Below are 12,450 nucleotides of genomic sequence, written 5' to 3'. Positions count from 1 at the left end.
GAAACAAACATGGTGGTCACGACTTTCAGGCTAGTGAAACTTAGCAGAGGGGAGACTTTGTACCAACAGTTGCACAGATAGAACATTGCAACGGATCACTGAATCACAGCAGAGAAGTATATGAGGCTACGAGATGTATAATATGGGTGGGATGAGGAGGGGGTTGACCCAGGCTGGGATTGAGGAGGAGGTCAAGGAGCTGTTCCAAGGAAGTGAGGCACAGAGCTGAGCTCTGAGGAGTTAGGCTGAGTGTGGGGGAAGTGTTCTCAGCAGAAAAAATAGCAGATGCAAAGGCCTCATGATGGGGGAGCACATACAGTAAAGGAACTGAAAAAAGGCCCATATGACCCAAATGTAGTGAGCTGCTGGTGGGGGTTAGGGATGAAATAAACTGGAAAAAGAAGTAGGAACTTTAAGAACTAATTGGGCAGTATTTGATAAAGCTGAAGGAACATGCAGCCTATGATCCTGCAGTTCTGAGCTAGGAACCTTCTAGAGAAACAGACACAAGTTCACCAGGAAGCATGAACAAGGATGGTAGCCCCAGCTGCATTGTATGCAATCTCAGAAAACTTGGAACAACTCAAATGTTCATCGACAGAGTAGTGGACACATTACAGATATGTCTTTCTTGGGTTCCCCAGAAAGCAGAGTCTGAATCAAAAGTTTGCATTATACTTTATTGGGAAGTGCAGTCCAAGGAAGCAAGAGCGCAGAAAAGGGGGAGTGAGGCAGGGAAAGCGGGTGAGTCAATGAGAGTACGGAGAAGAGGCCATATTTACTATGGCAACTTAGGACAGTTCTGGGGAGAGGAAGAAGGGAGAAGAATTATCTACTGGCTCCTGATCAAAGGTTTGCCCCATGGGGTGTAAACTTCCTTCTTCTTCAGCATTACCCACATGTGAGCACCTAGGCAGTCACTCAGTGTCACACAGGAAAGCCCAGATGGAGGCCATTTGGTCAGGGGTTTTTCTTGTTACTATTGTTCTTTTTTCTTTTTCTTTTTTTTTTAGTGGAACACTTCACAAATATGCATGTCATCCTTGTGTAGTGGCCATGCCAACCTTTGTATTGTTCCAATTTTAGTAGACTGAGGTGAGCACTTTTTTTTTTAACTGTGGCAAAATACGTATAACATAGGATTTATCATTTAACCATTTTTAAGTGTACAGTTCAGTAGCATTAAGTACATTCACATTGTTGTGCAACTGTCACCACCATCCAACTCTAGAACTTTTTCATTATCCTTGTCTTAGTTAACTTGGGCCAGTATAACAAAATTCCATAGACTGAGTGGCGTAAACAATAGACATTTATTTCTCACTGTTCTGGAGGCTGGGATGTCCAAGGTCAAGGTGCCAGCAGATTCATTTCCCGGTGAGGACTCACTTCTAGGTTAGTAGGCAGCTGCCTTCTCCCTGCATGCTCATGGAGCCTTTCCTCGGTATGTGTGTGGACAGGGACCTTTCTCTCTCTCCTCTTATAAGGGCAGGAATCCCATCATAAGGATCCTGCTCCCGTGACCTAATCTAAACCTAATCACCTTCCAAAGATCCTATCACACTGGGGGTTAGGGCTTCAACATAAGAGTTTCAGGAGGGGCTTCCCTGGTGGCGCAGTGGTTAGGAATCCGCCTGCCAGTGCAGGGGACACGGGTTCGAGCCCTGGTCCAGGAGGATCCCACGTGACATGAAGCAACTAAGCCCGTGCGCCACAAGTACTGAGCCTGCGCTCTAGAGCCCACAAGCTACAACTACTGAAGCCCGCGAATGTACTAGAGCCTGTGCTCCACAACAGGAGAGGCCACCACAATGAGAAGCCCGCGCACTGCAATGAGGGGTAGCCCCCGCTCGCTGCAACTAGAGAAAGCCCTTGTGCAGCAGTGAAGACCCAACGCAGCCATAAATAACTAAACTTATTTAAAAAAAAGAGTTTCGGGAGGAAATAAACATTCAGCCCAAACAATCCCAAACAGAAACTCTACACCTGATGAGTAAATAACTCTCCCCAAATCCCCGTCCACCCAGCCTCTGGAAGCGACCATTCTGTTTTCCATTTCCATGAACTTGACTACTCTGGGTACCTCACATAAGTGGAATCACACCATATTTGTCCTTTTGTGACTGGCTTATTTCGCTGAGCACAACGTCTTCAAGTTTCATCCATATTGTAGCATGTGTCAGAATTTCCTTCTTTTTTAAGACTGAATAATATTCCATGGTATGTATATAGCACATTGTTTTTCCATTCATCCACTGATGGACATTTGGATTGTTTCTACCTTTTGGCTATTGTGAATAATGCTGCTGTGAAAGCGGTAAAGTTTTGTTTCTTAAATTGATAACAATAATATATTATTATTTTAAACCATATATATGTTTATTTCCTATTTTTTTTTAAGCTTAGAACTGCATAGTATTCTTCTTTATTTTTTTACTTGCTCACAGTGGCACAATCTTTATTACTTTGCATGGCAGTAACTCCAAAAAGTAATTTCACGACTTCATTTTACTATGACAAACTCCATATTAGCCATTTCTTATCAAAACAATTGGTACATTATTAAAGTTATCTTTGTAAATATTCAAACGAACTGATCATTAACTGTAAGACCCCAATAAAAGACAATGAGCAAATAGTGAATTTTTAAATTATTATTAAAAAAGAAGGGAAGGATGCTGGTGATGGTGACATAGCAGTGGGAATGTACTTAATGACACAGAACTGTACACTTTAAAATGGTTAAAATGGTAAATTTTACGTTATGTATATTTTACCACTATTTTTTAAAACAAGAAGAACGGAAGGAGGGAAGGAAAGTGTCAGATCAGGCAAAGTCTTGTGACTATGGTGAGGATTTGTTTTGTTCTGGTTTTTGGCCGCACTGCATGGCTTGTGGGATCTTCCCCGACCAGGGATTGAACCCAGGCCACCGCAGTGAAAGCCTGGAATCCTAACTACTAGGTCACCAGGGAAATCCCTTATGGTGAGTATTTGAATCTTTAACAATTTCTATGCATTGCCTGAATTTTTATAAGAATAGATTATATAGAAGTCCAGGCAAGGTGTTACACCAAGGAAGGAGACCAAATCCTTCACTGATGGCTGGAAAAGTCAGGCCAAATGGGAGGGTGGGTAGCCTGTCAGAGGCTCCCAGCTCACTGCCAGCAGCACCAGGGTTAGGACTGAGCTGCTGCCCTCTTGCCCGGGGTATGAATGAAGGAACAACTGCCAGTAGGGGATCAGCAGTAATCAGACAACAGGCATTGCCTGAGCACGTGCTACAGGCAAGATCCTTCCTGGGTGCCCAGGGGATGGAGAGGCAGGTGAATGAAGGGTGAGTCTACCTGACCTTCAAAAAGCTAGTTCCCAGGTGAGAAGATAAGACTGGGAAAGGTACCTGCCAGTACAAGGTGATAAGGGGCCCCTCTGCACTCTGAACACACCCATGTTATAGGCTTATCTTTGTGTGTTAGAGTTATGTATTTACAGGCCATTTTAGCAGGAAGACTGGGGACTCCTTGAGGGTATTCATTGATTCAGACATTTGTTTAACTACTGTGTACCCAGGCACTAATTTGGGGCAGGTGGTATACAGTAGAGGCTTATTAAATGTACATTGCCTAGCATTCAGTAGGCACTCAAATGCTCCTAGAATTGAATAAATAATGCATGAATAAGTAACTTGCACCAGCCCTGGCACACAGTAGGTGTTCAATAAATGTTGAATTGCATAAAGGAAAGACTAGCACAGGGCCTGGCACACAGGAAGTACCCTCTTGCCTTTCTCACCTACCTCCATCCTGAGCCTGAATCCTGGACACTGAAGCCCTGAGACCAAATTGGACGTCCAGACCATCATCATCATCCATTCATCCATCCATCCATCCATCCATTCAAAAAACATTTATCAAGGATACTGTGCACCAGTCACTGGGGATACAGCAGTGACCAAGGCAAGGAAGGGTTTTTCTCTCTCATTTGCTCACATTCTAATGGAAGAGAAAGACAATAAATAAGTAAACAAATTAAAAACAACAACAACAAAACAGTAACATTAAGTGCTTATGTTGACATTAAGTACACCTAGGTGATATGAGAGACAGCAGGGAGCGGTGGGTGATATCAGGGAAAGACCTCTCTGAGAAGTCTCTTTAGACTTGAGCTAAAGTCTAAAAGGGAAGAAGTGGCCAGCCATGTGAAGATCTGGGGGGAAAGCAATCAAGCAGAGGGAACAGCATGTGCAGAGACCTCGAGACAAGAGTAGACTTGGCTGTGGGAAGAACTGTGAGAAGCAAGTAAGCTAAAAGGGGTGGGGTGGGGCAGAGCATGGTGTTGGAGCAGTAGGAAGGCACTAGATCAGATGAAGCTTTTTCATACCTCTTCTCAAGGGTAAGGAGCTTGGGTTTTATTCTAACTCAGATGCAAAGCCATTGGAGGGCTTTAAGCAGGTGTGGTAGGCTGAATAATGACCCACGAAGACATCCACGTCCTAATCCCTGGAACCTGTGCATACATTACTGCGTACAGCAGAAGGGGCTTTGCAGATGTGATCAAGTCAAGAATCTTGAGGGACTTCCCCAGGTGGTACGGTGGTTAAGAATCCACGCTTCCACTGCAGAGGGCACAGGTTCAGTCCCTCGTTGGGCAGCTAAGATCCCGCATGCCGTGTAGCAAAAAGGGGGGAGCTTGAGATGGAGAGATTATCCTGAATTATCCTAATGAGCCTAATGTAAACACGAGGGTCCTTATAAGAAGTAGACAGGAGGGCTCAAGAGAGGAGATATGACAACAAAAGCAGAGATTGGACTAATACGCTTTGAAGAAGGAGGAAGGGGTCACAAGGCAAGGAGTACAGAAGCTGAAAAAGGCAAGGAAATGGACTTCTCCTCAGAGCTTCCAGAAGGAACCAGCCCTGTCATCACCTTAATCTTAGCTCCTTATGATTCATTTTGGACTTCTGACCTCCAGAAGTGTAGGAGAATACATTTGTACTGTTTTTAAGTCACCAAATTTGTGTAGTTTGTTACAGCAGCAGTGGGAAAATAATACAACCAGAGCAGGGACAGGGTCAGATTTGTTTTAGAAAGATTTTTGTTTGGTTGCTGTTACAGAATGGCTTTAGAAGCAGAGATATCAGGGAGCAGGTTACTGCAGACCTCTCGGCGAGCGATGATGGTGGCCTGGATAAGATGGAAGAGGTGATGCTGACAAGAAGAGCTCAGATTGTAAGAAAATGTGACGGGCTACAGTCGACCGGGTTTTCTGATGGATTAGATGTGGTGGAGAAAGGGCACAGTGAAGGGAAGCAAAGACTCAGGGGTGACTCCTAGGGTGATCAGAGCCCCAATTTCCTCACCTTCTCCAGGGCCTCTGGAGAGAACCGCAGAACCACATTGCACTTGACAAGCCGTTCCTGGGATGCTGGGCATTTTTATGTGATTAGGCTGGAATAGTTCTTTGGGAAACAAATGCCCTTGGTCTAAAAGGCTTTTACCAGCCAGGGCAGGGGATTAAAGGCGGCCAGGCTGAGGAGAAATTCCAAGGTCAGGAGACAGCTGGGCATGGAGACTTTTAATCTAAACCTTAAACATTTTTATTTTTCACTCCCTGAACCCAGGGTGTCACTTTAAATACGTGTTTGGCAACATCTGCTGTTCTATTTTTCTTTTTAATTATACAAAGAGAGATCCTGGAAACAGCTCAGCCCCAGGCCGGGGGAGGTAAAAAAAATTTGGCAGCAGTTGGATGCAGAGACACCAACTTAAAATCTAGTGGACTGAAGTCCTTTTGAAGGAGTGTGGAGACTACCCTGAACTTGGTGTGGTGAGCCCTGACTCAGGGTTTCTAAAAGGAGAATGACAGTCACCAGCTTAGAACAGAAAGAGGACAGATGGGCACGTCTGCAAGATAAAAATATCACTAGCACCAGCACTGCTCCAGCACCTTGAGTTTATTCCCAGGCCTCTGTCCTCTTCTTTCCTTTCATCCTCTGAGCAGAAAACAGCTAACTAGATGATTCATTCACATTTACAGGGTACTCCCTACTATATGCCAGGCACCAGGTTCAACTGTTTCTCCGTGTTATCTTGTTTTATGCAGTCAGCTATTCTGTGAGTAGATACTCATAGATATCATTATCCCCATTTTCTAGATGGGGGATCTGAGGCTTAGAGAGATTAAATATAACTCCAGCTCCCCAGTGTCGGACCTGGGCTTGTTTGCCCTCAAATCCATTCCTTGCCCTTCCTCTGTTTAGCTCTGTATCACAGGGAGGCCAACCTCTGCAGGCTGCCAAATCAACTGACTTCCTGTATAGATTGACCAATGGGAGTCAGTGATAGGAGCTTGGTGGGCGGGAGGAAGGGAGAAGCCTGGGTATTTCTCCCTCTCTCTGCCTCAGGTAATATTTCCAGTAGCAGCTACAGTTCCTATGTCTCCACCTCCCACCAGACAGGCCCACTGTGGGTCCACCTTCTGTTGGTGACCTCAATCCTTCCTGGTTACCAGAAATACCACCTCCTCCCTTGGTCCCTCCAATCCCAGGGGTGGTACTGGCCTTCCTGCTGTTGCTAATCTGTAGGTTCTTTACCCTCCCTCCCCTATTTGCCTGCTTCCATGGTTCTTCCATTACCTAGGAAGCAATTCTTTGCATAAATTCCCCTATTCTAGTATCTGTTTTTCCTGGTTGGATTCTCACTGATTTTCTGCCTTTTGTGAATACTCACAGATTAGCCAATTCATCAGGTTCGGAATGAAACAATTCCCTCTCCTTGAGCACAGCACATCCCACAAAAGGGAAAAGAGTAACCACCATTTACCGAGCATTGCGCTCATTGCCAGACAAATGTTCTTTTGTGGAACAGTCATAGCAGCCCTTTCTGCCAAACCCCATTAATTACTATTCCCATTTGACAGGTGGGGCTCACAGAGGTTGGGTTGCTTGCCCAAAGTGGTACAGTTATAAACTGACAAAGCTGGGATTCTCATCGAGGAGCTCCTAGCTCCAAAATCTGCTTGTCTTTTTCTAATCTCTGCTGACATCTTGAACATACTTGCAGCTCCCTGATAAACCTATTAGAACTCAAGTCCCTTGGCTGACTGAAGATCCCACCTCAACTTACTCTAGGGTATGTATATGAGCTTCCTAGGGCTGCTGTTACAAAGTACCACAAACTGGGTGGCCAAGAACACCAGAAATTTATTGTCTCACGCTTTGGGAGGCCAGAAGTCTGAAATCAAGGTATCAGCAGGGCCATGGTCCCTCTGAAGTCTCCATGGAAAGATCTGACCCAGGCCTCTCTCCCAGCTTCTGGAAGCCTCAGGCACTCCTTGGCTTGTGGATGGCCATCTTCTCCCTGTGTCTCTTCATATCGTCTTCTCTCTGGGCCTGCCTGTGTGTCCAAATCTCCCCTTTTTATAAGCACACTAGTCATATTGGATTTGGGCTCACTGTAATGACCTAATTTTAACTTGGTTACCTCTCTAAAGACCCTGTTTCCAAATAAGATCACGCTCCGAGGTACTGGGGGGACACAATTTGACTCATAACAGTCCTTCTTGACCCAGGTGCTCAGTCTCTACAGTGTGACCTAGTTGGTCCTATTTTAATTTTTTTTTTTCTTGGTGGCTCTGCGCAGCTTGGGGGAATCTTAGTTCCCTGACCAGGGATTGAACCCAGGCCCACGGCAGTGAAAGCGCCGAGTCCTAACCACTGGACTGCCAGGGAATTCCCGGACCTGTTTTTCTAATGGAGGATGCTAGATTTCCAGGAAGACCCCACCCCTTTAAGAGATGCAATGATTCCCAAGTCATGTATGTATTCCAAACTTTATCCCAACATTTTACCCCAAAATATAGAGAGAGATGTAAAGTACCTAGTATAGCCAAACCAATTTGGAAAAGGAGGACAAAGTTGAAAGACTTAACCTACCTGACTTCAACACATTTTAAAGCTAGAGTAATCAAGAAAGTATATATTGGCATATTAGCAAATAGAGCAATGGAATAGAATAGAGAATCCAGAAACAGACCCTCAAGTATTGTCACTTGATTTCTGACAGAATGATCCATGCATTTCAATGGGGAAACTTTACTCCACTCAAAAATCAGTTTGAGATGGATCATAGATATAAACATACAAGCGAAAACTCTAAAGCTTTTTACTTTTTAAAACTTTTTTTTAAATTGTTTATTTATTTATTTGGCTGTGCAGGGTCTGAGTTGCGGCATGCATGCATGTGGGATCTAGGGCATGCGGGATCTAGTTCCCTGACTAGGGATTGATCCCGGGCCCCCTGCATTGGGAGCGCAGAGTCTGAACTGCTGGACCACCAGGGAGGTCCTTCTAAAGCTTTTTAAAAATCTACGTTTTAAAATTTTAAAACATAGGTGAATATCTCCCTGACCTTGGGGTTGCCAAAGATTTCTTAGCCAGGACAGAAAAAGCACTAACCATAAAAGGCATGAGCACAGACACACAGTTCGAGCAATGGCTTCTGACCAGGGAGAAGAGTGAGCCCGAAAAACCCAGGGCCTGGGGAGCAGGGAGGCAGGGCAGGGGTTCCCCTGGACATGGTCTCTGAGCTTCAGACACAGAGAATCATTTTGAAATCAACACAAACCCTAATTCTGAATCTTGTCACCAGTCCCCTGCTTCCATCACCCAATTCTTTGACTCTGAAAGCCCTTGGATCACTCACTAATGCTGCCTTCCAGATGTCCTGTGGAGGTGGCACCAGGGCTGGGCAGCAGAGGGATTTCACACATTCTGTGTGACACATAGAAGGAGTCACAGGGAGGCCTATACCAGCTCCACAGAAGGAGAACTTTTGAACTGTTAGAAATAACTGGTACAGAAGGAAGGCACTTCCCATCACCAGAGGTATACAAGCACTGGTCTATAAAGGCACGAGCTTAAGAAATGATGCCTCTGGACTTCCTGGTGGTGCAGTGGTTAAGAATCAGCCTGCCAATGCAGGGGACAGGGGTTCGAGCCCTGGTCCAGGAAGATCCCACATGCCGCAGAGCAACTAAGCCCGTGTGCCACAACTACTGAGCCTGCGCTCTAGAGCCTGCGAGCCACAACTTCTGAGCCCACACGCCACATCTACTGAAGCCCCCGTGCTCCACAACAAGAGAAGCCACCACAGTGAGAAGCCCGCGCACCGCAGTGAAGAGTAGCCCCCGCTCGCCGCAACTAGAGAAAGCCCGCGCGCAGCAACGAAGACCGAACACAGCCAAAAATAATAAATAAATATACATAAATAAGAGACGATGGGGCTTCCCTGGTGGCGCAGTGATTGAGAATCTGCCTGCCAATGCAGGGGACACGGGTTCGAGCCCTGCTCTGGGAAGATCCCACATGCCGCGGAGCAGCTGGGCCCGTGAGCCACAACTACTGAGCCTGCGCGTCTGGAGCCTGTGCTCCGCAACAAGAGAGGCCGCGGTAGTGAGAGGCCGGCGCACCGCGATGAGGAGTGGCCCCCGCTCGCCGCAACTGGAGAAAGCCCTCGCACAGAAACGAAGACCCAACACAGCCAAAAATATAAATAAATAAATAAAAATTAAAAAAAAAAAAATAAGAGACGATGGCTCTTTTATTATTATTAATTTAGGGGTTTCAAACCTAGAGCAATCAGAGGGTAAGGCAGAGATGGGGGAAGGAAATAGAGGCAAGCAACCATGATGGGCTCTGACAGAATGCTCTCTTTTCAAACTGAAAGTGGGGAACTCTTTGAGGCCATTTTGGGCAGGAACGGGCAAGGTATTTCCTCTTTAGCTGGGCATCAGATTTACCCCTCCTAAAAATCTGCCTTGGGAAGGTGACTGGGTGTCCAGACTCAGGGTCCATGAATAGGTATTTGTAATATCTTTATTTTTGCTAAGGGTATTGGTTGCTCAGAGAGGTTAAGTAGTTTGCCCAAGGTCACACTGCAACTGAGTGGCCAAGGGAACAGCCAACCTTAACCACTGCAGAAGACTAAAAGTACTTAAAAACTAAAGCTCATCTAGTTTGGTGGTTCTCAAACTTTACCCAAAAAACTTGCTAAAACTAAACTGTTTGGGTGGGTTTTAGTAACTTGCATTTAAAAAAATAGCTCTGGAGATTCTGATGCAGGGGTAGGGGTGACTTTGGTGGTAGTTAAGCCCCAGACTCTGGAGACCCACCAACTGGGTTTAATGTCCTGTACTACTACTTACTGGCTCTCTGTGCATTTTTCTCATCTGCAAAATGGTGATATACACCTGAAGCTAACACGATATTGTAAATCGACTACACTTCAATTTTTTTAAAATGGTGATATTAATACGACAGGTTGTTGTAAGGAATTCTCGAGTTCAATATAATATATTCAATACAATAAAATAATAATAAACAACAAAATAATTTAACATACTTAATACAAGATAATATAGATATATTAACATAACAATGTATTTAATAAATGTATCAATTATTCTATTTTATTAATATATTTTATATTATATATTTCTTTATAATAAGTATATAAATTATTTACTAATAAAGAACTTGGAATAGTGCCTGTCACTCGTAAGTACTACTTAAGTGCTAAGTATTTTTTTTACCCCATGTGATGGGGAGCTTGCTACCACCCAAGGCAGCTCCTGCCGTCTTTGGTCAGCCCCAGGCTGTGCCCACTGGCCACAGTGGTGAAGCAGTTTGCAGCAGTCCCTTCAGCTGGATCTCTATACCCTCATACACAGAGTTGATTGAAAAATTCTATTTGGCTTTTTCAAATACAAACCCCAAAAGGCTGAGAGCACACACCCTCTAGCCACTAGGGGGAGCCATACATGGTGCTTGGAGGCACTGCCGGGGTGGGCCTCTGGGGTTCCCAGGCTCATTCTCCACTGGCTTGTTTGGTGTTCTTTGGGAAGGTGCTTTCTCTCTGGGGCCTCAGTTTCTGTTAAGTAGAGGCTTGGAATGGGGTGGGTGTATCTCATGGCCCCAACTAGCTCTAACAATAGTGGGGAAAAGTTATTAACCGCTGGCCCTTCAGGGCTCTAGGACCCTAGAGCAGGAAACAGGAATTACTCAGATGCTCACCCCTCTCCCAAGCCACCAACCCAAGTCTTGACAGTATTTTTGTTTTTCTTTTCTTTTGCTCTGTGCACGTGGTAGGACTCAAACCGCACAGAATTAGGAGAGTGGGAGGGGCATGATGTAGGATCTGGAGAAAGGAAACCTGGCCCCATCCCCACCCCAAAGCCCCCTGCTGAACTGCCACTCCCACCTCTTTTGTTCCTCCTTAATCAGCAAATCTTTCCTCCCAGCTTCCAGACTCTTCCCTTCCAGACCTGCTAGCCTCCCTCAGGCCCCATGGGCCCTCAAAACGTTGTGTGTACCCAGTTCTGAGCTGGGGGGCCCTTAGAACCAAGGACATTTCATTATCTTTTTCACTGAACCTGTTCCTATTGGGAATCTCCGGTGTGCCATATCCTGTGAGAGGCCCTGGGTGATAAGGAAGTAATTTAAACAGAGGGGAACTTTGCTCTCAGACACTCATCTCCTGGGGGAGCCGGGGCGGGGGCGGGGCGAGGGGAGTACAGACAAACAGGTCAGTACATAAATTAAGTGATTTCAGATACTGTAGTGATCGAACTATAAGGGAAATAAAACAGGGCGAGGTGACAGAACATGAAATGGGGGCAACTTTAAACAGAGAAGGAAGGTCTCTCTTTGGAGGTGATATTTGAGCTGAGACACAGATGGTTAAGTGAAAGAGGTAACAAGTACAAAGGCCACCAAAGAAACAAGCCCAATGGGGTGAGATTTAAAATTCCAAGTTTCCCGGTCTCATAAAAACAGAAAGGTCTCTGGGAGAATCCCAGAGACTTTTGGGAGGAGGGGGCCTTCAGTTTTATCCCATAATGTGGGTGAGTGGAGGGGCGCCCTCTAGTGGTGACAAGAGTTAAATTTCACATAGCTGACCTGGAATGCCTCATGCTTGTGACTTGACTCTGGGCTAATTATGAGTTTCACTCATTCCTTTCTCTCCCACACTATCTATTCATTCAACAGATATTTACTGAGCAGTGTGCCAAGCAATACTCTAGATGCTGGGGGTAGAGCTGTCAAACCGACAGTGAAGGTCCCTGCCCTCCTGGAGTCGATACCCTAGGGAACATTTCTTAGCTCACTACTCTACCCCCACTTCCCCTCTGCCCTCCACTATTCTGCAGCTCAGCTGGCCTCCTAATGATCCAACGGGCAGATATTGTTGCTTCAGCGTCTTTGCATCTGCTGTTCCCTTCCGCCCCTGGAAAGCAGGTCCCTGCTTCTTTGCATTGCTGGTTCGGGTCTCAGCTCAAAAGTGACCAAGTCAGAAAGATGTGAACTTATTTTGTTTGTTGTTTGCCTGTTCTCTTCACTAAAATATAAGATTCCATGAAAGTTACCATTTTCTTGGAATCCCTCAGCCTAGC

General features: G+C 45.5%; 1 pseudogene; it reads right to left on the bottom strand.

The window, feature by feature from the left end:
- Positions 1–1,006: 1,006 nt before the first annotated feature.
- On the bottom strand, positions 1,007–1,102 carry LOC137777112 (U6 spliceosomal RNA; annotated as a pseudogene).
- Positions 1,103–12,450: the final 11,348 nt, after the last annotated feature.

This window comes from Eschrichtius robustus, chromosome 14 (assembly GCF_028021215.1).
Source record: "Eschrichtius robustus isolate mEscRob2 chromosome 14, mEscRob2.pri, whole genome shotgun sequence".
NCBI lineage: Eukaryota > Metazoa > Chordata > Mammalia > Artiodactyla > Eschrichtiidae > Eschrichtius > Eschrichtius robustus.
This window is presented reverse-complemented; position numbering and strand designations above follow the sequence as displayed.